This window comes from Mesoplodon bidens (assembly GCF_964165515.1).
Source record: "Mesoplodon bidens genome assembly, chromosome: 17".
NCBI lineage: Eukaryota > Metazoa > Chordata > Mammalia > Artiodactyla > Ziphiidae > Mesoplodon > Mesoplodon bidens.
In genome coordinates this window covers 9976538-10004122 of record NC_138174.1, presented here as the reverse complement: position 1 = coordinate 10004122, position 27585 = coordinate 9976538, and the positions used below count along the sequence as shown (strand labels likewise).

At 36.7% G+C, this 27585-nt stretch overlaps 1 protein-coding gene across 1 annotated transcript in view; it reads right to left on the bottom strand.

The window, feature by feature from the left end:
- RFC3 (replication factor C subunit 3) overlaps positions 1-25171 on the bottom strand; it is a 244065-nt gene extending 218894 nt beyond the window's left edge. The window contains exons 1-2 of the mRNA XM_081214558.1: positions 24996-25171; positions 4776-4877 (exon numbers count right to left, since the gene is read on the bottom strand). The gene's annotated coding sequence lies outside the window, so the exon portion shown is untranslated. The remainder of the gene's footprint in view (positions 1-4775; positions 4878-24995) is intronic.
- Positions 25172-27585: the final 2414 nt, after the last annotated feature.

Here is a 27585-nt window from a genome sequence, read left to right as displayed (position 1 = left end):
ATAGATCAATTCTCTACACAATGCATTTGAGCTACTTTTACTTTTGTCCACTTTCATTTTAATTTTTCTGAAATGATCCATTGCCATCACTTTTCTATATAAATTAACTGAAGACTGGACTCCTGGAACAATTTTTGTCCATATTAAGTTTTATCAATTATAGCTTGACCACTGTAAATTTGCTCTTTTGGCCATTATTTCTATGAAATTCCATGTTCTATAATCTAAATATTACCAAACTTTAATTCTTCTGTTAACTTATAGTCTATAACAGATTCCACCTTGTGCAGTTTTAGCTGCTGTCAGTTATATTTTGTGTTTATTACTTATACTAGATCTAATTTTCCCTGAATCACTATTAGTTGTTTTCACAAAGATGTCATCATTCTTCACTGTGCTCTCCAGTTAAAATTTAGCCATTTTTAGTCTTATTTTGTGTTTGTTATTCTTATCAGAATATTTGTTAGGAATCTTATTTAAGAGTTGGGCCTTTGTATTTATTTCTTGGAACCAAAATATTAGTGGTGGGTGTAGGCACCAGGCAGGGTGGAAGCATTCTGCTTCAGCAATGTATCTTTAAACCATGACCAAGTGAAGCTTAAATAAAGTTTTGGAGAAAAGCCAATGAGTGCAGTAAAGCACAAGAATTGCACGGTGGGAATATTGGAAGGGCACTCAATGGCTTGCTTAAGATATAGAAGAACAAGAGATTACTGAACCATCAAATTAGACAACTAAAAAGAAGCTGAAAACTGAAGCCACAATACAAAATTATTTAGTGTACATGCTAGAACCTACGTAATATGGTAAGTGACAGCAGGTCTGCTATAAGCTAGATGAAATGAGAACTAGACTATGGAAGGATGGAATTCGGACACTGCAAGGATTGCCTAGTAATAGGTAGCACCTGAGGGCAGTACCCCGCCTACTGCCTAATTCTATAAAAAACCTCCAGCTGGGAACTAGATGTCTCTGACCTGGCAAATTTCTCACTTCTCCCAGGTTACTTTGACAAATAATTTTCAGGAGGCGCGGGGGAACTGGCTGTATTCACCATGCCCTTGATAATGTGAGCTTCCACACCTCTTCTTTGCAGGCTCCATAGAAATGAAAGTGAGAGCAGCCTTAAAAACAATAGTACACAATGTTTAACATAAAATGAAGTGCTATGATTATGAAAGGGGAAAATCTTTGCTTATACAGGGTCTTCAGAAATGCCAGAAACTGTGCTAGTGGCTGAACTTGTACGGAAATCTAGACTTAGTCTCTGAGTCTAGGCCGTTAGAGAAGATGAGGAGGTATAAACATTGTGGTATGTTCTGTAACAGGTATAGGTACAAGTGTTTTAAGAGCACAAAGGAGAAAGTAATTAATCAGGCATGGCAAAGCCTTCCAAAGAAGGTGGCATTGATTTGGGTCTTGAAGGATGAATAACTAGGAAGTTGCTTATTAGAGAATGAAGAGAAGAGAATAGCTAGGATATCCTGGATCAAGTCCCTGGCTATGAGTTAAGGTTAATGTCAATAATGATGCCCATCTATGCAATCTTTTGATCTGTTTTGAGGCAGAGTCCTGGGATGAGTGAGAATCTGCAGGAGCCTACGGGCAATTGACGTTCTCATGCTCTCTCCATTCCCAGGTTCGGAGGCACAGGTCACTGATCACAGTGGCATGCAAAGATTTCAGAATCCATGGGGAATTTGCTTTCTTTAAACTTTACTGGTATAGCTCTCTATTTAAAGTCACCAAATAGATTACATAATTTATCAAAATACAACTTTTTAAAATCTTTTTTTTAATTTGACCAAAAGCAACAAAGTGGCTGACTTTAAAAAAATAAACACTAAAAAAATCCTTAGCAGTATCTTACCCCATTCATTCTTAACAGCTCCTGCAACACTTATGCTCAATATAATTCTTGGTGACAGGGTTTCCTTGGTTGTTTTTCTCTTCTTAACTCGCAACTATCATGCTAGGAAATCGTCTAAAATATATATAATTTTACTTATAATTATTAATTGATATTTTTATCATATAGCATATTTGTAAAACATGGTTTCAATTTTTTTTAATGAGTCATTTTAGGTAAATCTGTCCTTTTACCCACAAAATTAACACTGTTTTGCTAAATGCATAGTTCATTTTTTTAACCAATATATAATGATAGTTTTGCACTCCAGAATGAATAAGACAGGATCCCTGACCTTTGGAGAGCTTAGAGGTGTACATTTTTAAACTTTTCCTAATTATTAAGCATGAGAAGTTAAAAGTACTATATGATTTCAGAAGAAAAAGAGATTTATTATTTTTTGTGGAGAATCCAGGAAAGCATTATGGAGGAAGTACCATTTGACCTGGGCTTAAATGTTGGATAGACTATGAACACATGGGAATGGAAAAAGGTTATTCTAGGTAAAGAGAAAAATAAAATAAGGCCATATAAGCTAAGAGGTACATGTAGCCACATTGGAGAATAAACAGAGGTTTACAGTCACTTGAGGGCACGGTCATAAAGAAAATTATGGATGAAAGAGCTTTCTCAGTTAAAAAAAAGAGCCCATAGGAAATAGCTGAAATAAATGTGAAGATTTGACTTTTTAAATTTGGATATAATATCTTCAAAAATCACCACTTACACACATTAAACCCAAAATTTACACTGGCTCTAGATCTCATAAGAAAAAGGTAACACTGAAATGAGGTTCCGAACCAAATAACATTCAAGAATGTAAACCATCTATTATACTCAGATAGCAATGGAAATGCTATCTCAGCTATGAATATTTTTTAAAAACTTGAAGTGAGATATTAAGCTGCTAAAGTTTAAAAATATGACCAGTTTTTTCAGGCTGACTAAGAAAACCAAAGGCCAGATTGTGTTACTCTTCAATTTGTGGCTGTGGTTTCAGCAGAAAGAAATGACAGCGCATTAGTCACATTATATGGTACAATAATGGCCCTGGGGGTGGGGTTATTATCAAATAATGACACCTTTGAAATTGTCTGACTAATGCTGTAAATTATCTCTGTATTGTACAAAAAGCATTACAGTATGATTTTTTGATGACTTTGGATTGCAAGGGATTAGCAAGTAGTGCTCAAAAGCAGCTAATATAGGGGATTTAAAATGAAGAGCAGTCTGAAGTTTCATGGCTATTCACTGAACTTGATACACTGGCAGAAGGCAGTAAAGATCTTCAGTCAGGTACGCCAGCAAAGATCTCTCAAATCCAATTTGTAATACACATTTAAAGTCACTCACAAAGACATTTTAAAAACAGAAGAAATGTAATGGAGGAAAAGAAGCATTTCTAAGTAATGCAATTTAAAAAATAACAGGAAAGAGTAATTCTGGCAAAAATCACAGGGACTGCACACAGAGTCTGTCAAGGGAAAAACACCTTCAATTTGGAAGCAAACAGCTGTAGAACAAACGGAATAAAAGAACTCAAGTAAATAATTTTTATCAGAGTGTCAAAAACCTGTTCAAGTTCTTTGCAAAGGTTTTAAACTCTAAGTCCTATAGATCATTTCTTTTCTTTTTCTTCTTCTTTTTTAAATCTAAATTAACAACATTCAGGATTTCATCTTTGTGCAAAGCTAACATCTATCTGTTAGGAATCCAGACCAAAAAAGAAAAATCCTTCCAAGTTTATCTGGATTAATAACTTTACAAACTTATGAACTTCTATAGCAAACTCAAAGAAAAAACTGAAAAAAGTTAAGGAGGTAACACAGAAAGACAAGATTCTTAAGCATTTTTTTTAATGCAATGGCAGCAACAGTGGCCTTGGAGAGAAATAACACTTTTCTAAAGCTTATTAATGCCTACACTGAAGGCACTGAGAAAAATACACCATCCATACAAAGAATGTAAGTCTGTGGAACTATTGTCAACAGATTGCAGAAGAGACATGGAAAGAACTCAAACCAAACACAAAATTGCATTTAATTGTGTGGGACTTTATCTGAAGGGCTCTGATTTTGTGTTTCTAAATCCTTTCAGTCTAACCAAAGCCTAAAAGTAAAAAGCTAAAACTTACCTGATAATGTTACTGATTCTGAAATATATATATTTAAATTAAAGATGAGCAATGAGGGGTTTTAAGAATTTTTAAATGGTGGATAGCTTGTGTGCACAAAAGGATTCTTTAGTTATATACTCTCTAAGGTGGTTGGTTCTCTCTGGGATATTGCTGCCAAGACCTGTTCAACTTCACCTGGCAACAATTTTTATGATGCCTGAAAGGACCCCTTTATTGTGGCCCAATGTTCACAAGATGTATTAATCAATTCTCCCACATTTTCAGGTGGCATTTCCCATGTTTTTAGTTATCCTAGATTCTGTGGAAAGGGGGAAAAACAAACAAAAGCAGTCCTTTCTTCTTTTGAAAGCTAATTCTTTTCTCTTTTAAATAATTTCCTCTGTTTCCTTAAGATGTTATGTTTTGAAACAGTCTATATAGAGACTGTTTTGGCCTTTTAAAAAAAGTCTAAACTAAAACCTTTGAATTTAAGTTTTCAAACCAAGTTAAAGTTCTGTTTGGGAAAAACATTTTTATATAAAAATTTTTCAAAAAAGTTACAATGTGGCATAGCTGGGTAGACAGGTAAGTAAATATATTCTATTCTTAGGATACTATCTACAATGTAAGTGATTGTCTTAATTTATATCAAGTTCCCAGAACCTGAAAATAATATTCACATATAGCTCATGCATATGTAATAAAATACCATAGACTGGGTGGTTTAAACAACAGATATGAATTTCTCACAGTTCTGGAGGCTGGAAAGTCCAAGATCAAGGCACCAGCAAATTTGGTTCTTGGTGAGGGCCCTCTTCCTGGTTCACAGATGGTTGTCTTCTCCCTGTGTCCCTATATGGCAGAGAGAAGAAGCTCTGGTGTCTCTTCATCTTCTGAGAGGGGCACTAATCCCATTATGGGGACTCTACCATCATGACCTCATCTAAACCTAATTACCTCCCAAAGGCCTCACCTCCTAATACTCACATTGGGGGTTAGTGCTTCAACATATGATTTTAGGGAGAACACATTTAGTCCATAAAACCAATTACATGATATTTTGAGGCATCTTAACTTCTCTCTTCTCTAGCTTTACTGTATTCCAATTGTATTTAAATCCTTTCAAAGCTAAGGTGTATCTGAATGTCAAGTTTTGTGCTTAAATGGAACTTCTTTTAGCTGAAAAAAATAGGTGGTACTTTGGGGAAATAAAACATAACATTATAAAGAAACTTCCCAAAGCCTCCCATTCTGAGTTTCCAATAAAGAACAAAGTAGCAGTTCAAAAAACATTTCCAGGGCCTCCCTGGTGGCGCAGTGGTTGAGAGTCCGCCTGCCGATGCGGGGGACACAGGTTCGTGCCCCGGTCCGGGAGGATCCCATGTGCAGCGGAGCGGCTGGGCCCGTGAGCCATGGCCGCTGAGCCTGAGCGTCCGGAGCCTGTGCTCCGCAGCGGGAGAGGCCGCGACAGTGAGAGGCCCGCGTACCGCAAAAAAAAAAAAAAAAAAAAAAAAAAAAACAAACATTTCCAGATCACCCAGTATACAGTATACACAGTGCTAGTACTGGGATTATAAAGATAAATGAGACACAATTACTGTCCTGAAGAAAGTGTAACAAATAATAAAACAGTAAATCTTATCAAGAATTTGAATTCATAAACTTCAGAAAAGCAAGCAATCATTTCCCTGAATAAGCTCATTGCAAAATTAATGGTTACAAGACTTTAAAAAACATTTTTGTAGAATACTATATGCAACTTCAAAAGGAGATTTTTCTTTTCTGGATCTGTATAGGATTATTATGCTACTTGGAAATAATCATTTCTTGGAAATAATCACAAGTCATTTAAATGCCAAAGTGAAGTCTGAATTTTAAAATATCAAGTTCAGTTTATTTAAGTTTCTAAATGAGCAACACAGTATCCTAATTTATATATCTATGGCTAAACGAGCAACATTAAGGATTTCTTTGCACAAGATATCTTATCTCGTGTTAACTTACTGTGCTCAATGGTGCCCTATAGACTGAATGAGAGGTAGGATGATTTTATCTAGCTGGGTGTTGCTTTGATAAATCCTTTTCTCTTTTCACATGATGAATCACCAAATGTCTACTTCAGGTAAGAAGCAGGAGCCTTTCTTTATCTAAGTCTCTAATTCATTATCAAGGAAGATAATTTAAGCATGTAGAAGTTGATAAACCTGCCACAAACCCAGAATGTTTAAAATTATTTTTATAAGTCATTTCCAGAATGGGAATAAATAAGTGAGAAATAAATGGAAGGAAGGAAAAAGGGAAGGGAGGCAGGAAGGGGATGAATAAATATTGACAGCATCCTTTACGAATATCTAAACATCATTATTCCAGAAGAACAAGTAAGCATCATCTTGATTTTATAACTTCCATTTCTTTATGAATTTCTCTACAAGAAATCTGATATACTGAGAGTCCATTACATTGTGCAAAATGCCAGTCTTAACAGCAAATAAAACAGCATTAACCTTCATTTGTTATTACTTTCAGCAGTTCTTGCCTCACCAGTTAAGAAACCTGTGTCTGAGAAAGCTCCACAGCCACTGTTGTGTCACATATGTTTCTGAGGAAGAAACATGATTATCCCCAAATCTGGGGCTTCAGAAATGAATATGGTAGCATAGGACTATAAAAATGAACCTAATGCTAACTAAAGATTGAATATCACAGAGCAATCAGCAAAATCCTTTTACCCAAATTCTGATATTAAGCACTAATACCTTTCTCTCAAGTTTTTTTTTTTTTTAATCATTTTTTGGCTAATCATGTTTCAAACTGGGAAGGCCTCATCATTTTTTACTTTATTTATTTATTTTTGGCTGTGTTGGGTCTTCGTTTCTGTGCGAGGGCTTTCTGTAGTTGTGGCAAGCCGGGGGCCACTCTTCATCGTGGTGCGCGGGCCTCTCACTATTGCGGCCTCTCTTGTTGCAGAGCACAGGCTCCAGACGCGCAGGCTCAGTAGTTGTGGCTCACGGGACTAGTTACTCCGCGGCATGTGGGATCTTCCCAGACCAGGGCTGGAACCCGTGTCCCCTGCATTAGCAGGCAGATTCTCAACCACCACCACCAGGGAAGCCCCTCTCTCAAGTTTTTAAGTGAAGACACTAAAGTATGGAGAGGATCAGAGATTTGCCCAGAGTCCCTTAGCTGGTAAACAGCATGACAAGACACACCAATATTTTCTGACTGCAAAGTTTTGCTCTTTCCATTAGCTCACCATCCTCTAGAAACATCTGGCTATGTGTGGGTAGGACTGAAGAGGAACAGTTGTTTAGGATGATCAACAACTTAGAAAATATTTCAGAACAGCACTAGAACTTCGTGAGAATTTAACCAGGGCATTGAAATTTGTAGCAAAAACAGTCCTTCCAATTACAACAAAATTTCATAAGAAAAGAGGTTTATATCTAACAGGGTAACTCTTTTCTTTTCGAGAAATTTCACAAGAAGAGTTTATGCAGACAATTAGAGCCATCCAGCTTCTCAGCTGCTCTGGGCTCCACTTTAAAATAAACAAGGCTTCTCGCCTACAGCAGCTTTGCTGAGGCCCAGCTGACTGGATTCTGGGCTCAGAGAAAACCTAGGTCTGAGGTCTCTAGATTGAAAAAGAGCAATGGATTAAGTGTCAGGGTACCTAGATACTAGTTTCAGTTCAGGTACTAGCTTGCTATATACAACCTTAAGCACATTTTAAAACGTTCTGTGATTACTTCACAATATCTTTCCATAGTTATTTCAGAACATTAGCTAGTCTCTCAAACTGTGGTCCTCAGACCACAAGCTCAGAATCCCCTGGGGCTCTTGTTGTAACTGAATATTCCTGGGCCCCATTCCAGACCTACTATATCAAAATATCCTAACATGAATCCAGAAAAACCCAGGTACACTTTTAAAATTTGCACACTTAAAATTTACAAACTAACGGGACGGTCTTTATAATAAACCACACATTTTCTATCCTAATCCCAACATTTTCTGGCACATGACTTAACTTTTTCTCTGGGGAATTTGCAACCCCAAGGCTTTTCTTCTCAGTCATATCCAGCCAGCTCAATCTTTCTGGACCTCACTTCTCCCAGCTGTAAAATGAGTATGACAACTTCTAACTCATTGGACAGATATGAAGAATAAATGAGATAATGCATTTATATCTTTAATGTGCCTAATAGAATTCCTAACACATAACAAATCCTTGATAAATGTTACATACTTTTCCTCTGTAATAAGATCATTAGCATAATGATAGCAGATATTAATTCAGTACTAACTATATGTGGTACAGGCAAGTTACATATATTAATGCACATAATTATCATAACCCCATGAAGAAGGTACTATTATTATCCTCAGTTCCTCTCCAGAGGAGGATCCTGAGACACAGAGAATTAGGTAACTTGCCTAAGGTCACACAAACAGTAACTGAAGGAATCACAAGCCCGCTGTGATTCTGATACAGGGTAAAGTTGGAGAATTGCTGCCTTATAACCACTGCCTTTAAGAAACACATAGCAGAACTGTATTGCACTTAGAATCTATGGGGTTGGGATCAGACAATTTTGATACAAACAGAATTTTGAGATTCACTGCCAAATTCAGAGGCTAAAAGAAGTTACATTTCCTGTATATTTAATTAATGTTATCTATCCCTATATCAGTATTACACTATATAATTACTGCACCTTTAAAATATGGTTAAACATCTATTACTATTCTTTGAGCTGGATACTTGAAAGTGTAGAGAAGATATAACTGAAACTCACAAGCTCATGAAAGAAATAAGCACTTGGCATGTTCACCAAACCTTCAGTATAATAAAACCAGGATCTTAATAATAGAAATCTTTTTCAAAAAAATTTCCTATGAATTTTGAAAAATTGGCTATGAATTTTTTAAATATTGATATAATTATTGAAAAAAATTAATGAAAATGCTCACTTTTATAAGTTATAAATATAAAAAATTCTACTCAGACTACAATAAAACACATAATTACAATTAACATATTGGCATATGTATTTCCTATTATTCCCTTTACAGTTATCTTTATGTTTCTGTAGTCAGAATCACACCATTTATGTGATTTTACTTCCTATATTTCACTTAACATAAAATTCACAAGCATTATCCCTTATAATGACATACTAGTTATAATCATTTTAATAACAGCATAATATTCCTACTTGTGAGTTGTAAATTAACTATGTTGTCTTAACTAATTCCCTACTCAGTGTTTAGGTTGTTTCAAATTTTATATAATTATGAATAAAGCTACAATTAATATTTTTGCCCTACCCCATTTTAGGATTACTTCCATAAAAGAGAGTCCCAAGAGTATAATTGCAAGGTTAAATTCAACTATTTATTTCAATAAAAATTACCGAATTATTCATTTCAAATTATATTGTAATTTAGTCTTTTAATATGTACTAAGATATGTAAAATGTTATATTTCTTGGATATTTCATTCAATGATTGTTCTATTCCTATATCAGCATTACAATATTTTAGACATCATAGTTTTAAAATATGGTTCAATGTCTAGTATATCTTGTGTAACTCATTTCTCTTTCTTTCAAAATATTCTGTACATTTTTTATGTGTATTTAACCTCCCAGGTGAACTTTAGGATGATTGTGCCAAGTTGAAAAGCAAACCAAATCAAAATTTCATTACGATTTTCACTGGAATTGAATTAAATCTATAAAATAATTTGGAAGTAGCTGACTTCCTTGAAGCACTATTTTTGATATACAGAAGCATAATTTCTACTTCTAATTCTCTCAAAGCTCTATCATTTTTTATTCATATAGACCACAAATACTTCTCATTAAAGGTATTCTAAAAGTTCATACTCTTGTTGCTATGGTGACTGTGACTCTCATTAATTTTTAAACAGGTTTACTGAAGTATAATTTATATTTTAAGTATACAATTCAATGATTTTTTTAAAATAAATTACAGAGCTGTTCAACCAGCACCACAATCCACCCTTAAAACATTTCTGTCACCACAAAAAGATTTCCCGTTTTGTTGGTGATTTCTAATTTGTTTCTGTTACAGTTGGAGAACTTACTTCTTATAATTGTAGTTCTTTTAAATATACTGAAATGTTTTATGGTCTAGTATGTGCTCTATTTTGGAGAACACCCACAAACACTTGGAAAAACATGCATCTTGCTTTCATTTCACTGCTAGTGTTCTATAAATGTCAGGTCAAGTTGGCTGACAGCATTAAATGTTAAGTGATATAAAAGATATTCTTGATGATTTTCCATCTAGTTGTGCTATCAATTATTGAGACTAGATCGTTGAAGTCTCCAACTATTATTGTCTATTTCTCTCTTTAATTCTGTCATTTATTGACTCCTGTACTTGGGGGATATATGTTGAGTATGTATACATTCATAACTATTCTATTTTCCTATTGAACTGACCATTTTCTCATTATGAAATGTCCCTCTTTGTCACAAGAGTTTTTTGTCTTAAAGTATATTTTTTCTGATATTAGAATATTTATTCCAGCTCTTTTATGGTTACTGTCTGTGTGGTATATCTTTTTCCAGGATTTTAACTTCCAGTCTACTTGTATCTTTGAATTTTAAACCTGTCTCTTGTAGACAGCATATAGTTAGATCTTGTTTTGTTTTGTTTTAATGCAGTCTGACAATCTCTGCCTTTTGATTGAAGGACTTAACCTATTTACATGCAATGAAAATATTGATTAGTTGGACTTCTGCTACTTTGGTATTTGTTTTCCATATGTCTCAAGACTTTTTTGTCCTCTGTTTTTCTTTTACTGTCTTCTTTTATGTCAAATAGATTTTTTTAGTATACCACTTTAATTCCTTTTTTGGGGGGAGTTTAAAGTTTTCTTAGTGGTTGTTCTTGGCATTACAATAATCTAATTTAGTACAATCTACTGTAAGTAACCACAATCTACTTCAGATTAATACTAATTTAATGCCAGAAAAATATAGAAGTTTTGCTCCAATATAGCTCCATTTCCTCCCCCTTCACGTTATTATTGTCACATATCTTATCTGTATATAAGCCCAATAACACAGTATTGTCTTATGCAATTGTCTTTTAAATCAGTTAATAAAAGACAAAAAACAAGTATTTATATAGTCCTTTATATTTACCTCTGTAATTATCTTTTTTTCCATAAGACTTTGTTTTATGGAAGTTTTAGGCTTACAACCCAAATTTGATAAGGAGGTACAGAGATTTCCCATATACCCCCTGCTCCCACATAGGCATAGAGAGACTCCCCCATTATCAACAACACTCAACAGAATGGTACATATGTTGCCAAGGATGAACCTACATTGACACATCACATCACTCAATTAGGCTTCACTCTTGGTGTTGTACATTCTATGGGTTTGGACCAATGTATAATGACAGGTGTCCATCATTAAAATATCACACATAGCATTTTCACTCTCAAAAATCATTCTGCGCTCTGCCTATTAATCTCTCTCCAGCCTCCCTGCAATCACTGATCTTTTTACAATCTCCATATTTTGCTTTTTCTAGAATGTCATATAGTTGGAATCATACAGTATGGAGCCTTTTCAGATTGGCTTCTTTCATTCAGTAATATGCATTTAAGGTCCCTCCATGTCTTTTAACATACTTTTTCCATTGTTCTTTACTTGTTCATGTGGATTCAAGTTCCATCCGCTGTCATTTCTGTTCAGCCTGAAGATTTTCTTTAGTATTTCTTGTAAGGCAAATCTGCTAACAACAAATTGTCTGTGTTTCTCTGAGAATTTCTTTATTCCTTTTTCATTTTTTTGAAGTGTAGTTTTGCTGAATGTTGAATTCTTGGTTGACAGTTTTTTCTTTGAATATGTCATCCTGCTGCTTTCTGGCCCCTATTTCTGATGAGAAGTCAGCTCTTAATCTTATTGTGGTTGCACTGTATATGATGGGTCATTTTTCTCTTGCTGGATTCAAGATGCTCTCTTTGTTTTTGGCTTTCAACAGTTTGACTCTAATGTATCTTGGTATGGATTTCTTTTGGTTAATACTCTTTAAAGCTCATTGAGCTTCTTAGGTACATAGATTAAAATTTTCCACCAAATTTGGAAAGTTGGGGTCTTTTCTTCACAAATTTTCTTACCTCACACATTCTTCTATCTCTCTCCTCTCTTTCTAAGGCTCCTGATACATACATGTTTGTATGCTCATGTGTCCTACAGGTCTCTGAGACTTTGTTCATTTTTCTTTCTATTCTTCAGAATTCATATCCCCGAGAGAGAGAAACCATATAGCAATTTGAACAGATTTAATATAAAGAATTATTACATATAGCTGAGTATTCAAAGAATGAAGAATTGACTAGTAAAAAAATAAAACAGGCTTCCCTGGTGGTGCAGTGGTTGCCGATGCAGGGGACACCGGTTCGTGCCCCAGTCCGGGAGGATCCCGCGTGCCACGGAGCGGCTGGGTCCGTGAGCAATGGCCGCTGAGCCTGCGCGTCCAGAGCCTGTGCTCCGCAATGGGAGAGGCCATAACAGTGAGAGGCCCGCGTACCGCAAAAAAAAAAAAAAAAAGAATAAAACAAAACCTCTTAAAAACTACAGAATTGGAGATCTAAGGAGAAGCCACTATCCCTAGAGCTGAGATGGTGTACCTAAGGAAGGACCCCCTCCCTCCCACCTGAGATTCAGACCTTGTTGAAGTGGGCATGACCATGGCTCACGGAATAACACAGAAGTCACTGTGGAGCTGCACCAGCAAAACTTGCTGGAAATCCCCCACTAGGGTGCTGGCAGCATCTTTTCATAGGGAAGTATATCCTTGGAGACACTCTGATACAAAATTACCCAATGGGAATTGCCAGGGAGGGGGTAGCTGCTAGCCAGTGGGCACTGCTGACTGTCATGTAGTTCAGGAGCTGGGTGCTGGAATAGCTGCCTGTACTGCAAGAGCTGGGAGCTGGAGAAGCCATACAGGCAACATGAATCTACCAAGTGGGCCCACTGGAACCAGGAAGGAAAACCCCTTCTTCCTATAACGCCTTTCCAGTACCCTCTGCTGACAAGCTTTATTGACAGCTGGCAAAGGGAAAAAAAAAAAAAAGTTTAAAGGTCCCAAATCCGTTTTCATAGAACAGGAAAGGAAGGGAAATTTGGAACTGAGAGGCAATATATTGATAATGGGCACACTTCATTCCTTTGGTCATTCATTTCCATATGCAACTTTCTACACATATTGGAATTCCTATATAGCAACAAAATATATTTCCAACTAACATGATACAGCTATCCACCTTACAAATATAAAAGCTCTCCCCTTTCCCCAAAATGAAAGATACATACATAGTCTGAACAGTTAATGCGTCCATCACAGGCTATAGTAATAAATCCTCAAATTTAGTCACAGTTTCACTGAATATTCTGTTACCCAAAAACTAAATTATAAAGTTGTTTCCAGCAGCTTGTATATAAAAATAAAAATGAGAAAGAAAATGGTTAGTATATATAAACACAGGCATATAGCAAGAAGAAAATATGCAAAGGTGATACTCATTTCTGTAATTAGTGTCACAGTTGTAGATGGTATCTGTGGATTTCTTCTTTACCCATTCCATCTTTCCCTTACCCTCAGCCAAAACCTTGACTGCTCTGAGCCTATTACCTGAGTGACCCAACCTTCATTCCTGAAGGGTGTGCTTCCTCAATTGTTCTGCCTTTTTTGGTTGCTATAGTTTTACATTTACCTTTACTATTGGGCATGGAAGTAATAAGATGTGCCCCCTGAGAATCTCCTAGGATCCAAACATAGTCCTTTTTGCCTCCAACCCAATTTTTACATTGTAACATAGATTAATCACTGCATCTTTTTTTTCTTTCTGTGTTGGTTCAGTGACATAGGAGTCACAAATTGCTAGTCGGAAGTATCATCTTCCAATTAAATGGAATCACTGTTGTGTCCCTGATGGAAGCATTCTGTGCTTGGGGACTAAGAACTCTAAACCAGAAGCGCTCAAAGCTGTGGTATGGAAAGCAAAAACTCTGCGAGTTATTACACATTCACTTAATTTCTAGAACCACGTAGCCTATGAGGGAAACAGCACCATGTAATGGTCTCTGATATTTTTTAAATTTTATTTATTTTTTTGTTTACTTATTTTTGGCTGCGTTGGGTCTTCATTGCTACGCACGAGCTTTCTCTAGTTGTGGCGAGCGGGGGCTACTCTTTGCTGCGGCGCGCCAGCTGCTCATTGTGGTAGCTTCTCTTGTTGTGGAGCACGGGCTCTAGGCGCGTGGGCTCAGTGGTTGTGGTACACGGGCTTAGTTGCTCCACAGCATGTGGGATCTTCCCAGACCAGGGATCAAACCCATATCCCCTACATTGGCAGGCGGATTCTTAACCACTGCGCCACCAGGGAAGTCCTGGTCTCTGATTTAAAGCATTTACATATCATGTAAAAAAGAACTCCATCCTTTCAGGGTGTGGTCTCCCAACGGGCATCATAACAGAGTCTTCAGTAAGTCGTTGCAACTTCCTAGTTAAACCAGCATAACCTCTGTTAATAATACTTTCTCTCGGGGCTTCCCTGGTGGCGCAGTGGTTGAGAGTCCGCCTGCTGATGCAGGGGACACAGGTTCGTGCCCCAGTCTGGGAAGATCCCACATGCCGCAGAGCAGCTGGGCCCATGAGCCATGGCCGCTGAGCCTGCGCGTCCAGAGCCTGTGCTCCGCAATGGGAGAGGCCACAACAGTGAGAGGCCCACGTACCACAAAAAAAAATAATAATAATAATAATAATACTTTCTCTCCTCCACTACATTCCTACTACCTTCTCTAGAATTTGCAGAACACTTCAATGCAAAAATCGGTGAGAGCAGAATTCCCTATTTATCCCAGTTTTCAAAGGAATGACTTAGTATTTTATTTTTAAATAAGGTTAAAATGGGCATTGGTTTGAAATACACATCTTAACATGTGAAGGAATTAGTCTTCTAAGTTATGCTTTTCAAAAAACATTTAAGTATGGAATTTCACTAAATGATTTCGTAAATATAATGGATAAAACAGTACATGATTTTCTTATTTTACCTATTGATACAATGTGATATCAATACATTTCTTGATATTGAAGCATCCTTATTATATTAGCTTCCGCTGCAGTAACCAAAAAAACCCCAAATCTTTGTAACACAAACATGTTACATCAAGGCTGTAGACTGCAAGCTCTGTTACAGCCTGCAGGTTGACTGTAGGTCAGCTCCACTGCTTTCCTCCTGTGTCCAGTCTGAAGGAACAACAGTCATCAAAACAGAGGAGAAAAGACGGATTGAGATGAATCATGGAATTGTTCTTAATGCTTGTGCTTGAAAATGGCAAATCTGACAATCATTCAGATTCCACTGGCCAAAGCAAGTCACATGGTCAAGCACAGCATCAATGAGGTATAGAAATATACTCCTTCAACAGTGTGGGGAAGGGAGAATGAATATTTGTGAAAAGTAAGTAATGCAAACTGTCATACTTATATTCAAAGAACAGACCCTTTTGGGCCATGGTAAATTATTCTTTTAATATACTATTAAATCTATGTGCTAATATTATATTATTCATATGGATAATCATAAGTGAAAGTGATGTATAATTTTCATGTTTTCCAAGGGTTTGGATGATTATATTTGCTTACAAGAATGAACTGGACAGCTTTCTAGACTTTTCTCTATGTTCTATATATGGATCTATCTATTCCTCTTAAGGATAAAAGATTTCACCAGTACCATTTAGAACCGGAGCCTTTTGGGGGAAGTAATTAACTGGGTAACTTAAAAAAATTCTTTTTCTGTTATTGGTAGAATAGCATTAGATTTTTTTAAGTAGTTTTGATTTTCCTAGAAATCATCCTCTTCATGATATTCAAATTTGATAGTGAAAAGTTATATGTACATATTTAACATGTTTTCTGCATGTTATAACACCTCCATTACTTCTAATTTTTACTGGACTTTCCACATTTACTATTTTGTGATTTCTTCACTTATTTTCCGATTTTCTAATGCATTTACTATCATTGCTTTTATCTTTACTGTAGTCTTCCTTTTGCTTTCTTCTTTTTCATCTTCTAAATTATTTAATAAAAGTCTTGCTCATAGAATAAAAAATCTAGCTTTAGCAGCATTACATAATTCCATTAAAATGAAAACTCAGTGAGGGCTGTATTTCTACCCCTTTGTTTATTAATAATCCTCAAGTGTCTAGCACAGTATCTTCTTTGCACAGAGGAGTTTCACAATATTTGATAACATTCAGAGGAATCTGTTTCTGTATTCGTTGTTTCCTTTTAGACACTATGGTTATTTTTTAATTCCAAGAAGCTTGGATTTTTGCTTAAACTTTCATTATCTTATCTAATTTTGTGGTTCTCAGACTTTAACATCCATCAGGATAGCTTGGAGAACTTGCTAAAACACTGAGTTTTAAATTTTAAAACATGGGCTCTACCCTCAGAGTTTCTGATTTCGTAGGTTCGAGGTAGGGCTCTAGAATTTGTATTTCTAACAAGTTCCCAAGTGATGCTGAAGCCATGCTGGGGTTTACATTTTGAGATTTACTGGCTATTTCACTGTATGAGAATGTTAATTGTTTCTGCTTTGGAAAATTTATTGTGGTATCTACCATTTTGATTATGTTTTTAAAATCCTAAGTATCATCATTTCTTTTTTGTGTAATTGAAAATAGACTAATAGTTGTATAGTAAGATGTATATTAAAACAACGAACCTTGTTGAATTCTATAAGTTAGTATCATTGTATAGCACAAGACTATAATCTTTTTAGGCATTCCTGGAATTTTTAAATAAAAGACTTATTACAAACTTACAATTGGTTTAGTTAACCAAAATGTACCACTTTTTTCCAGTATTAAGTCTGCTAGCTACATATCTCTGCTATTTCCTGAGAGGCCTGATTTTGCAAAAACCTTACCTATATGCCATTCAGAGCATTATGTTGTGGTTCAGACATCACATTTTCCTCACCAGTCTACTCCACAGCAATAGCTTTAGTCCTTTTCATGAAACTATGATGTGTCAAAAAGCTTTCTATGCAGTGTTCTACTTTTAAGAAGTGATGGGCCTTGTACATTTGGATTTTTTTCAACCAATGGTTCCATGTTAAGAACCTCTTCCAAATTCTTTAGTCAGTTTTCTGAAGTCTGCCATGTCCTCTTTTTCTCAATTCCATATTCTACTTCCAAAAGTCTTCCTTCCCCTGGCTGTCATTATTTTTTTCTCTATGGTATATTTTTGTATTGCAGTATTTTAAAATTATCCTATGCATTGCTTTCTGCTATAAGTTCTACTAAATGTGATATTAATACTGATGCTTTACTTAGTTTGATACAAGTATGCTCATTGTTTCATTTGTGATTTTTCTGAATAATTTTTAGATGCATCTCTTGTAAGTAGTAAACCACTGGATTTTAGTTCATTATACATCCACTCCAAGAGACTTTTTAGTGTACAGATGTAAGCAATTTATAATTTTTTATAACTCTTACATAATTCATCTCATTATACAGAAATCAGAAAGCACAAGTACAACAAAAGGAAAAATAAAATAAACTTAGTCATAACCCCATCACCCATACTCAGGGACTGTTACCATTTGGAAGTATATACATTAAGATTTATTTCTATGTATTTGGAAAAAGGACACCTATTATACCATTTTGTAATATGATTTTCACTTATCTTTCCAAGTCAACACTCTTCTTCAACCTCATTTTTAAGGATTGCTTAATACCCTACTGCAAAGATACGTTTATGTAACCTATCCCCTTACTATATATTTGTTCCTAATTTTCTATTACAAATTCAGCTCCTCATACCCATATCTTTCTAGTCAACCGACTATTTCCTTGATCTAATTTACCAGAATTAAATCTATTAAGTCAAAAGTCATAACTATTTTTAGGGTTCTTGGTGTATTAATGACACATTACTTTCCAAAAAGTTTACTAAAATCTGAACTCCTACCAGCTACATGAGGGAGTCCACACTTAGGACTGCCAGAGAAAATGTAAGCTGTCAGTTAAATCTGAATTTCAGATAAACAGAAAATAAGCTTTTAATATAAATATGCCCCAAACATTGCATATTTGTTGCTTATGTGAAATTTAAATCTAACTGGGCTTCCTATTTTTATTTATTACATATGGCAACTTTATACCCACTGCATCTTTGCCAGAATTAAAAATTAATTTTTAAAACATTTGGGAAGTGAGAAAAGTAAAGCTTTTATGTATAATTCCTTTAAAAAAATCTGCTTAAGTTCCCTTCTGAATTATATCAGGGTTTTTTTTTTTAATATATTGACATACTAAGGCCAAATATTTTCTCTAATTTATTTACTCTTTAAATTTTAAACAAACTTTACAACTTTTACAAACTTAAAAATTTTTATGCAACAAGAATTATCAACTGTTTTTTCCTTTGATTTCTGATTGCTTTTGTGATTTAAAAAAGGTCCTTTCCTCCTATCCAAAGATTGGATATTCATCTGCATCTTCTTCTGATTTTTGGTTTTGCTTTTCTTTATATGTATTACTTTGTTCTACCTCGAATTTATTTTGATGCATGTATATTTTACTCATTTCAAATAGAAGAAATGCAATTCTTTTTATATAAAATACTCTTTGGGCATATTATATTTGGGGCATTGCTATAAATACTCTTAGTATTTATAACTGTTTTCCTCAAGTATTGGAGTTGTTTTAACTTTATTCCTTCGCCTAGCATTACTTACCAACATAACAGTTATATTCCCAAAACCCGTTACTGTAAAAGAAAGTAGGAATGAAGTATTTAAGGCCTTATAGCTAAAGCACAGTTAGGGGATTGTCACTATAAGTGAATCTAAAATAATGACAAACAGCTCATTAAATAAACGAACTAATGGCATTTTAACTAATTTTATTTTTTTTAATAAATTTATTTATTTATGGCTGCATTGGGTCTTCGTTGCTGTGCATGGGCTTTCTCTAGTTGTGGTGAGCAGGAGCTCCTCTTCGTTGTGGTGCATGGGCTTCTCATTACAGTGGCTTCTCTTGTTGTGGAGCATGGGCTCTAGGTGTACAGGCTTCAGTAGTTGTGGCACGTGGGCTCAGCAGTTGTGGCACATGGGCTTGGTTGCTATGCGGCATGCAGGATCTTCCCTCCTGGACCAGGGCTTGAACCCATGTCCCCTGCATTGGCAGGTGGATTCTTAACCACTGCGCCACCAGGGAAGCCCCATTTTAAGTATTTTTAAATAATAATAATTGGCCTTGTTCAATAACAACTCCTCTTCCTAAAAACTCTTTGGGATTCCTTAGCCCATCAATTTTCTCAAGATGCTTATGAATGTGTTTTTGTTTTGTAATAAATATGCATGTTAAGAAGTATTTTTCCTTGGATCTCCACCAAATGATAAGTGTTTCACAATTTTATGATTCAGTTACCTTATGTAACCTAGGTTAATTGAAGGAGAAAATGCCAGTATTCTGTGACATGTTCTTGAAACCCTTCCTAATGCATAGTTTTATGTGTAAGAGAACTTAATGCCAGTGTACAAACAACCACAGTAGAATGCTACTCTTACTCTGAAGCTTTCACGTGTCTCAATTTCTTTCCTTTGGTTTCCTATATTTTTCCCACACTTCATTAGGAAAATATCTACGTACACCTCTCTTCTATATATTTTACCTCCTTTTTCTCTTCCCAAGATCCCATGTTTTGTTGTAATTTTAAAAATTATGCTCAAGAAAAATCACACATATGTTTGCAAATATAGTATCCTAAGTTCTCACATTTGTGGGAAAAGCACAAGTACACAAATACACATATGTAGAATTTTGTACAACAGAAACTGTAGCTAGGAAGACATCACTATACTCAACACAAAGTGTTTAACAGAAATTTGCTTAACGGGACTGACTTCCATCTGGAGTGGAAGCACACTTAAGGCAGTGGGGTTGATACAATGGCTATAACTATATGACCAAAACATCAGGGCTAATGAAGAAGAGGTAGACACAGTTAGTTCAGTGGTGTTAATGACTAATTCTGATCAATAATTCTAATTAATACTGATCAATGCTTAAAGGTTCATAATACAGTATAGCGTAACAGCTGAAAAAGACCTCCTGGGAAATGGCTATTTTGTGGTAATACTTAAAAGTCATATAAAAATACCCTTATATTTTTACTTTTTCCAAACTATCTGTATTATAATTGGCATTGCTATAGCACAGGTAGATCAGCTCGGTGCTTTGTGTCCACCTAAAGGGGCAGGATAGGGATGATGGGAGGGAGACGCAAGAGGGAGGAGATACCCAATATATGTATACATATATCCCCATACATATGGGGATATATGTATACATATGGCTGATTCACTTTGTTATATAGCAGCAACTAACACAGCATTGTAAAGCAATTATACTCCAATAAGGATGTTAAAATAAATAAATAAATAATTGGCATTGCTCAACTAGTATGGTAAGCTTAGATCAAGAGTTTTAAATGTACTACTACCAAAAACAATTATGGTCTGAATCAGTACTCTTACCAGTTCAGGAGTTAATTTAATTCATCCATATATCAAATTATATCAATTATTACTGGAACACATGCAGTGTGTTAGTCTATTTAAATTGATTGCAGGGCTTCCCTAGAGGCGCAGTGGTTGAGAATCTGCTTGTCAATGCAGGGGACACAAGTTCGATCCCTGGTCCGGGAAGATCCCACATGCCACGGAACAACTAAGCCCGTATGCCACAACTACTGAGCCTGAGCTCTAGAGCCCACGAGCTACAACTACTGAGCCCACGTGCCTAGAGCACGTGCTCTGCTACAAGAGAAGCCACCGCAATGAGAAGCCCACACACCGCAACGAAGAGTAGCCCCTGCTCGCTGCAACTAGAGAAAGCCCACACGCAGCAACGAAGACCCAATGCAGCCAAAAGTAAATTAAATAAATTAAAAAAAAATTTTAAATAAATAAATAAATTGGTTGCAAATATGAAATGATACTATTTTAACAACACAATAATAAATGTGGCTTACCACTGGCGAGAAGAGCCATTAAAATGAGTACAGCGGATTAATTCAAACTTACTTCCAAAGAATAACTTAACAGAAATGACAGGCAGTTTGAATGAGATTTAAAGCATAACAAGCCAACAGATCAGAAAGTCTGAGAACAGTATCTCCAACACCATAAAAAGGCAGTATTAAGGCTATAGAGATTCAACTGCCAGTGACTGACAAAAACATTATATACTGTCAGCGTACAAAAAAACAGAAAAATTGATGCAAATACCAAGTCAAAATGTGAATACCAGTATTGTTAGGCTAAAACGAAAAGTATTAATAAGTCCATTGACTGTAGCAAAAATAACACTGATAAAAAGATGTCTAGGGGCTTCCCTGGTGGCGCAGTGGTTGAGAGTCCACCTGCCGATGCAGGGGACACGGGTTCGTGCCCTGGTCTGGGAAGATCTCACATGCCGCGGAGCAGCTAGGCCCATGAGCCATGGCCACTGAGCCTGCGCGTCCGGAGCCTGTGCTCCGCAACGGGAGAGGCCACAACAGTGAGAGGCCCGCGTACCGCAAAAAAAAAAAAAAAAAAGATGTCTAGGGAATTCCCTGGTGGTCCAGTGGTTAGGAGTTGGCATGTTCACTACCAGGGCCCAGTTTCAATCCCCGGTTGGGGAACTAAGATCTCACAAGCCGCTCAGCCAAAAAAAAAAAAAAGATGTCTATAACAGTTAAGAGTTAAGACACTGTAAGAGCTGAATCAACTTATTTTGAAATTTCTCCTCGGAGAAATACTTCTTTCCACAGATGTTCACTACATATCCATTTACAAATTACGTTTTTAGAAAATAGGAGGGAAGGTTAAAAAGTAAGCAAATGGAACCCAAAATTAATGAATAGAAAATACATTTGAAAGCAAATCTGACACTGGAGTTCTAATCTAATTACTGTATCAAACTCCACCAATCCTTGATTGAAAGTAAACTACATCATCTCACATAATGCTTAAGGACAAAATTAGCCAAGATAAGTGGTGATGTTAATAGCCATAATAAATAAATATCATAAATTACTAACTACATTTAGTCAACAAAGTAGGGTTGTTTAATAATGCTCCCCAAAATAAAACAGGTAGCATTTCTAATGAGTAGTGTGTTTTACATCACACCTCCGTTCATCATGAGGGGATTTGTAACAAGTTTCATTTAAAATGAAACACAAAGCATATGCCTTTCTTACCTTGGTTTAAACTGTTTATAATTACTCAGATACAAAGTACTCAGATTCTTAGGGTACTATTATGGTTTTAGGTGTTCTCAACCATTTTTTTTTCTAATGGAGATTCATTCATGTTAGAAGGGAAAAGAAAAAACTGAAGTCCAGTGAACAGAATAATAATGACTTTTAAAAACTGAGAAGTAGAAAATTGCAGCCAAATGATAACTGGCAATTACAAAAGTATAAAAATTCATAAATATAAAACCTCACATAATTTTTAAAAGGCAATGTGGAAGAACAGCAATAATTAAGAATAGTTAACATCTCAAATATAACACTGATGATACACTGGCATGAAAATAACCTTGAGCATTATGGGAATTCCAACCGCCTGCACGTGTTCATATACAGCAAGACTTTGTCAGGAGTTGGTGGAACCACAAAGCTCAATAGAGTACTGAATTAGAATCCTCAGTTATTTGTGGTAATGCAATAATTTTAGTCTATGAATATCAAATCTAGTAAGGCTGAATAACTCATTCAGTAGGTTACTTCTAAGAAGGCTTTAGTTGTTAGCAATAATTGGTCTACGAAATTGGGCTCATTCGTATGTAAGTGCAAACAATGAGCTTTGCATTCTTCCTTAAGGAGGACTCTCAAGCCCATGAATCTGCTTTAGAACACAACTGATTTAGGGAACCCAGTGTCTGACACAGAGCTAGAAATGAACAATCTAGTGGATGAACCTAAAATATACAGAAATTGATTAATATCTAATTTTATAAAATCATATAAGGTACCATCTCATTGATCTGATGTAATTTTGTGATAAATTACTTAAATTTTAGAGAATATGGATTCACTCCTCAAAGTTCACAATGAATTCATTCCTTTACTCACTTCAATGACATTATCAAAATTGCTTTTCACTCATAGAAACTTTACTGAATTATTGCAAAAGCAGCATTTCAGTTGTCTTCATTGATCTTTAGATATATTAATTTACAAATCAAGGGTATATCACTTATTTTTTTATAATAAGGTCAGTTACATCAAAGCAAACATTCTAAACTTTTTTTTTTACCAGTTTTAGGAATAATTTCAGTTATGAACATACCAAACCTATCCCAAAATATCTGTATTTCAATTAGGTGCAAGGATAAAACTTCTAGTGTGCAGTGCACTTTTTTCACTGTCAATAAATGCAGTGCCATAGTCAGGATTTGACAGAATTAACCTAAGAGAAAAGGCCTGAAGAAAAGATTAAGTAAGCCATTTTTACAGATGAGATGACTATTTTTTCAAATGAAAACACTGTGTACATCTGTAAATGGCACGGTGTAGGTGGCGTGCGGTTAGTAGAGGATTTGGAGAAACAAAGGAATTTGGGGAAATGCAAAAGGACTTCGGAAAAGCCTGGTGTCTACCAAAAAGCAAAATGAGAATGTTAGGTTATAACAATTCTGTCCTTAAGTCTAGTCATCTCCCTTTTACTGCCTTTTAACAGCTAATGTGAAGGACAGAAATTACAGCAAAATAATTGAAATATTTAGTATACCTGGTGTCACAGCACCCTCTATCACATGATAATATACAGAACACGTTTATGTGTAGTAGTCGCTTTAATGTGTGAATATTCATTTATGCAGAACTATCTGGTTTTAATCCTTGGTTTATAACTTCCCAACAATGGATTTCTCCAGCTTCCCTATCATTAGTAACCAACCGCAAGAGCATTATTGACAAAGCAATCCTGAACTCTAAATTATTGCACGTGTGATCCTAGTACCAACAACTTAAGCATCAGCAGAGAGCTTACCACAGCTATAATTATACACCTCTACCCTCTGACCTTCCAAATTAAAAACTTCGGATTAAGCCCAATCTGTTTTACTAAGTTTTCCAGGGACGTCTGATGCGTGCTCACGTTTGAGAACCACCACTGTAGGAGAAACGCCCCGTGGAACGGTCAAGTCAGTAGGCGCTTAAGTCTAAAGGAAACTTACTTCATTAACTTTCACTAGTACTCTGATACTCAGTTAAAGCAGTTAAGAACAATCCAATGCTAGCTACCTAATATCATCAGGGCTTCAGCCTTCCAGGAAAATCGAGGCTTTCCAGCAAAAATCCATCATCCAGGGAGAATTTACGTTGACTTTGCTGACTTGGGAGAAATGACTTTTCTTCTCTGGTTAGTCTAATAGAAATATGCCATGCAACCAAATCTATATTCATCCTGAGTGTCCCTGAGGCTACCTTTCCTAAATCTTAGCCTGTTTTTAAGGCAAACTATCCACTAAATTCCCCGCTTCGTCACTGGCTCCAAACACATACGCTGCATGTTTTTTTTACAACACTGCTTTAATAAGCGAAAGGAAACAAAAGCTCTTACAGCAGAGACCAATCTAAGCCACAGAGCCTGTGCCATCTTCCCATCCAAGAGAGAAATGGTAGACCCATGTCTCGACAGATTAAGGAATTCATGGCTGAGGGGATGACTGAGAGGACCTCACGAACAAGGCATGAGGAAACAAACAAAAAAACCGTTTTGTTTTGTGTTTCTGCACTTAAAACTAGAGAAAGAACTCAGTTTCCTCTCCATCTTGGCTATTTATAGCGAACACATACAAGCAGCTTCCGCTTCAAAGTCCTGCAAAGTACCTCCAACGCGGGAACTCGGCAGGGCGGAGACTCGGGCTCTCCTTCCCGAGGGCGGGAGAGACGAAAACCCGGGCCCCGTTTTCTCTGGAAGGTTCCGAAAGAAAAGCGCGCGCCCCCTCTGCGGGCAGTGAGGGACTCGGCACCAGATGGCGCTGCCGCACCGAGAGCCGGAGCCTGGGCGGCAAGTGAGACGGGAAGAGGCGTCACCGGATCCTTTCCTTCGTGTCCGTCGCCGGAAATGCGCGCTGGCGCCAGCCTCTGGTCCCGGATATTAAGACTTCTAGAGGGTTCCCGCGTGAGGGCGGGGCTAGAACCGGAACCGAACGGCGACCTTCGGGTCATGGGGCGGAAGCCCCGGGCGGCGCCAGCGGCGGCTGGTTTCTGGTGCGCGCGCCTCGCCGGAGGCGCGGAGGGGCGGGGCCTCGCCGTGCGCTTGCGCATTGTGAGGACGTAGGCGCCGCTGGCGCGTACGTCTGTCTCTGCACGTTTGCTGGCCCTGCAAGGCGGTAGTGGTGGCGTAGTAGGTTGTTTTGAGTTTTTTTTCCGCTTCCCGCCCACAGGGTTTGGGTTTCTGGCTGTGAATCAGGTTTCTGGAAATCTTTGTGGAAAATTAATGGTATATGAGGTAAAAACTCGAGCTGTATTTTCCCTCTTGAGTACTAAGCGATCCAGATGCCTGCTGGGCGCGGTTCCCGTGCTGGGATGGACCCAGTCTTGCCCTCTAAATCTCTTCCTGAACCGGCTCGACCCATCCACTGTGTCTTTAAGCATCAGTCCTGAGGCGGTAGGGGTGTCACTAGGAAAAGGGAAGGCAGGCAAATACACTGCTCGTGTGGAACCTAAAGACGCTTTTTAATTATGTAAAGAAGCTGTCTTTTGGCTTTTTAGCAGCGCTTCTCAAGAATTTAAGGAGTAAATTAGCTTTATTTTTCCGTTTTTGTCAGAAACATTTTATGTTCTGTGTTTTATAGTGTGAACTTGGTCTTTCTCAAATTTTAACTAAAGGCCGCTTGTGCAAAGCGTTTGAAAGGAAAATTCTGCCTCTTTTCCATTTTTACAAGATAGAGGCAAACCACTTTTAAAGGCGGACCGTAGTAAACTCGTGAGAGTGCACTGACGGTGTTTTGTTTTTAGATGCAGCATGGAAACCACCAAATAGGTTGGAAAAATAAAATCTGTGTGAAACTGTACCCGCCCAGTTTTAATTTTAGACTAATTCTAAAAGTGTCAGCTGCAAGGTACTCAATTCTCCCAAGAAATTTCTTCAGCCTTGGTAGAGACTTTTATCTTTGTATTTCAGAGTTTTGTCCAGCCTGCGGCCTACATAAAAACTAAGGACTTGTGCAAGCCAGAGCGAGAGGAATAGAGATTTTTGAGCAGTTATACTGAGAGAAACAGAGGGGGACTGGGGAATACAAGAAAGTTAGATTGTCTGGTGTAGCCAAATAAGGGCATTTTACAGTTTTTGGATGAAACTTTTTGATGGTTTTGGTAGTAGGTGTTATAAAGAATGCTGCTGCCGGTTGAAGCGTGCCATTGTATTATGTTTATGTGAAAAACCAAAAAAAAATTTAAAGTGGGCAATATCGAAGGATCATTGAAGACTGATCACAAATAGTGTGAGCAGGAGACAAGATGGGGGCGTGGGAAGTGATGGAAGATATTAGGAAGCACATGAAAGAAAAGGTCAGAGCTAAAGCTGTAATAGATGCGGAAAGCCTGATTAGGAAGACGGTGAGGAAGTATAGATTTTAGACGTCAAACTGAATGTGTAGAATAGGGAGTAAGTTCATCATTAGATGGCTCAGTTTTGGATATATTGCATTTAGCTGCTTATTTTAACTTTCTGTACATTCCTGTCTTCCCTGTAGCTCATATACGACCAACTTTAAATTGAGGGAGTGCTTAGTTTTGCCACCATTATACTAGTAACTTACACTAGAATACTGCGTCACAGTGTGAAGAATTATTTATTTACTTAATTATTTCTATTTGTATATATTCACAAATAGTGATATTAAAGTCACTTCCCTGCAAATCCCCTCAACTCTTTGTCCCTGAGTTCTACTACTTGCCTGGCAAAACCCAGATCATAAATGAACTCATGGATTTAACTTTTCTGTGCTTACACCCAGCAGCTTAACAACTGGGTGGACTAAAGTGCTCTCACGCAAATGGTCTTTCCCACAGTCCAGTTATCCTACTCTTTTCTGTAGTCATTTTGGTCTCTTTAAACCAGTTATTGCATTCTTTGTGTTCCCTCTTGGAATCACCTATTTCCTCCTCAACCAATGACTTTGCCTCATCCTTTATTGGAAAAAGAATTGTGAGCTTAGCCAAGAATTCTCTCATCTTCTCACCATCTAGTCTACTTGCATCAGCGTCTTTAATTGGCTTTCCTCTAGTTTAAAAGGGTGATTGGTTTTTCTGTCAGATGGCAACAGTTGGTATTGTCTGTCTTTAGTTTTAGCCATTTGAGTTGGGTATATAGTGATATTTCATTTTTGTGAAGTATGTTCAAAACTTTTGCCCATTTTTAAAATTGAGTTTGTTTCCTAATAATTGAGTTGTAGGAGTTATTTACATATTA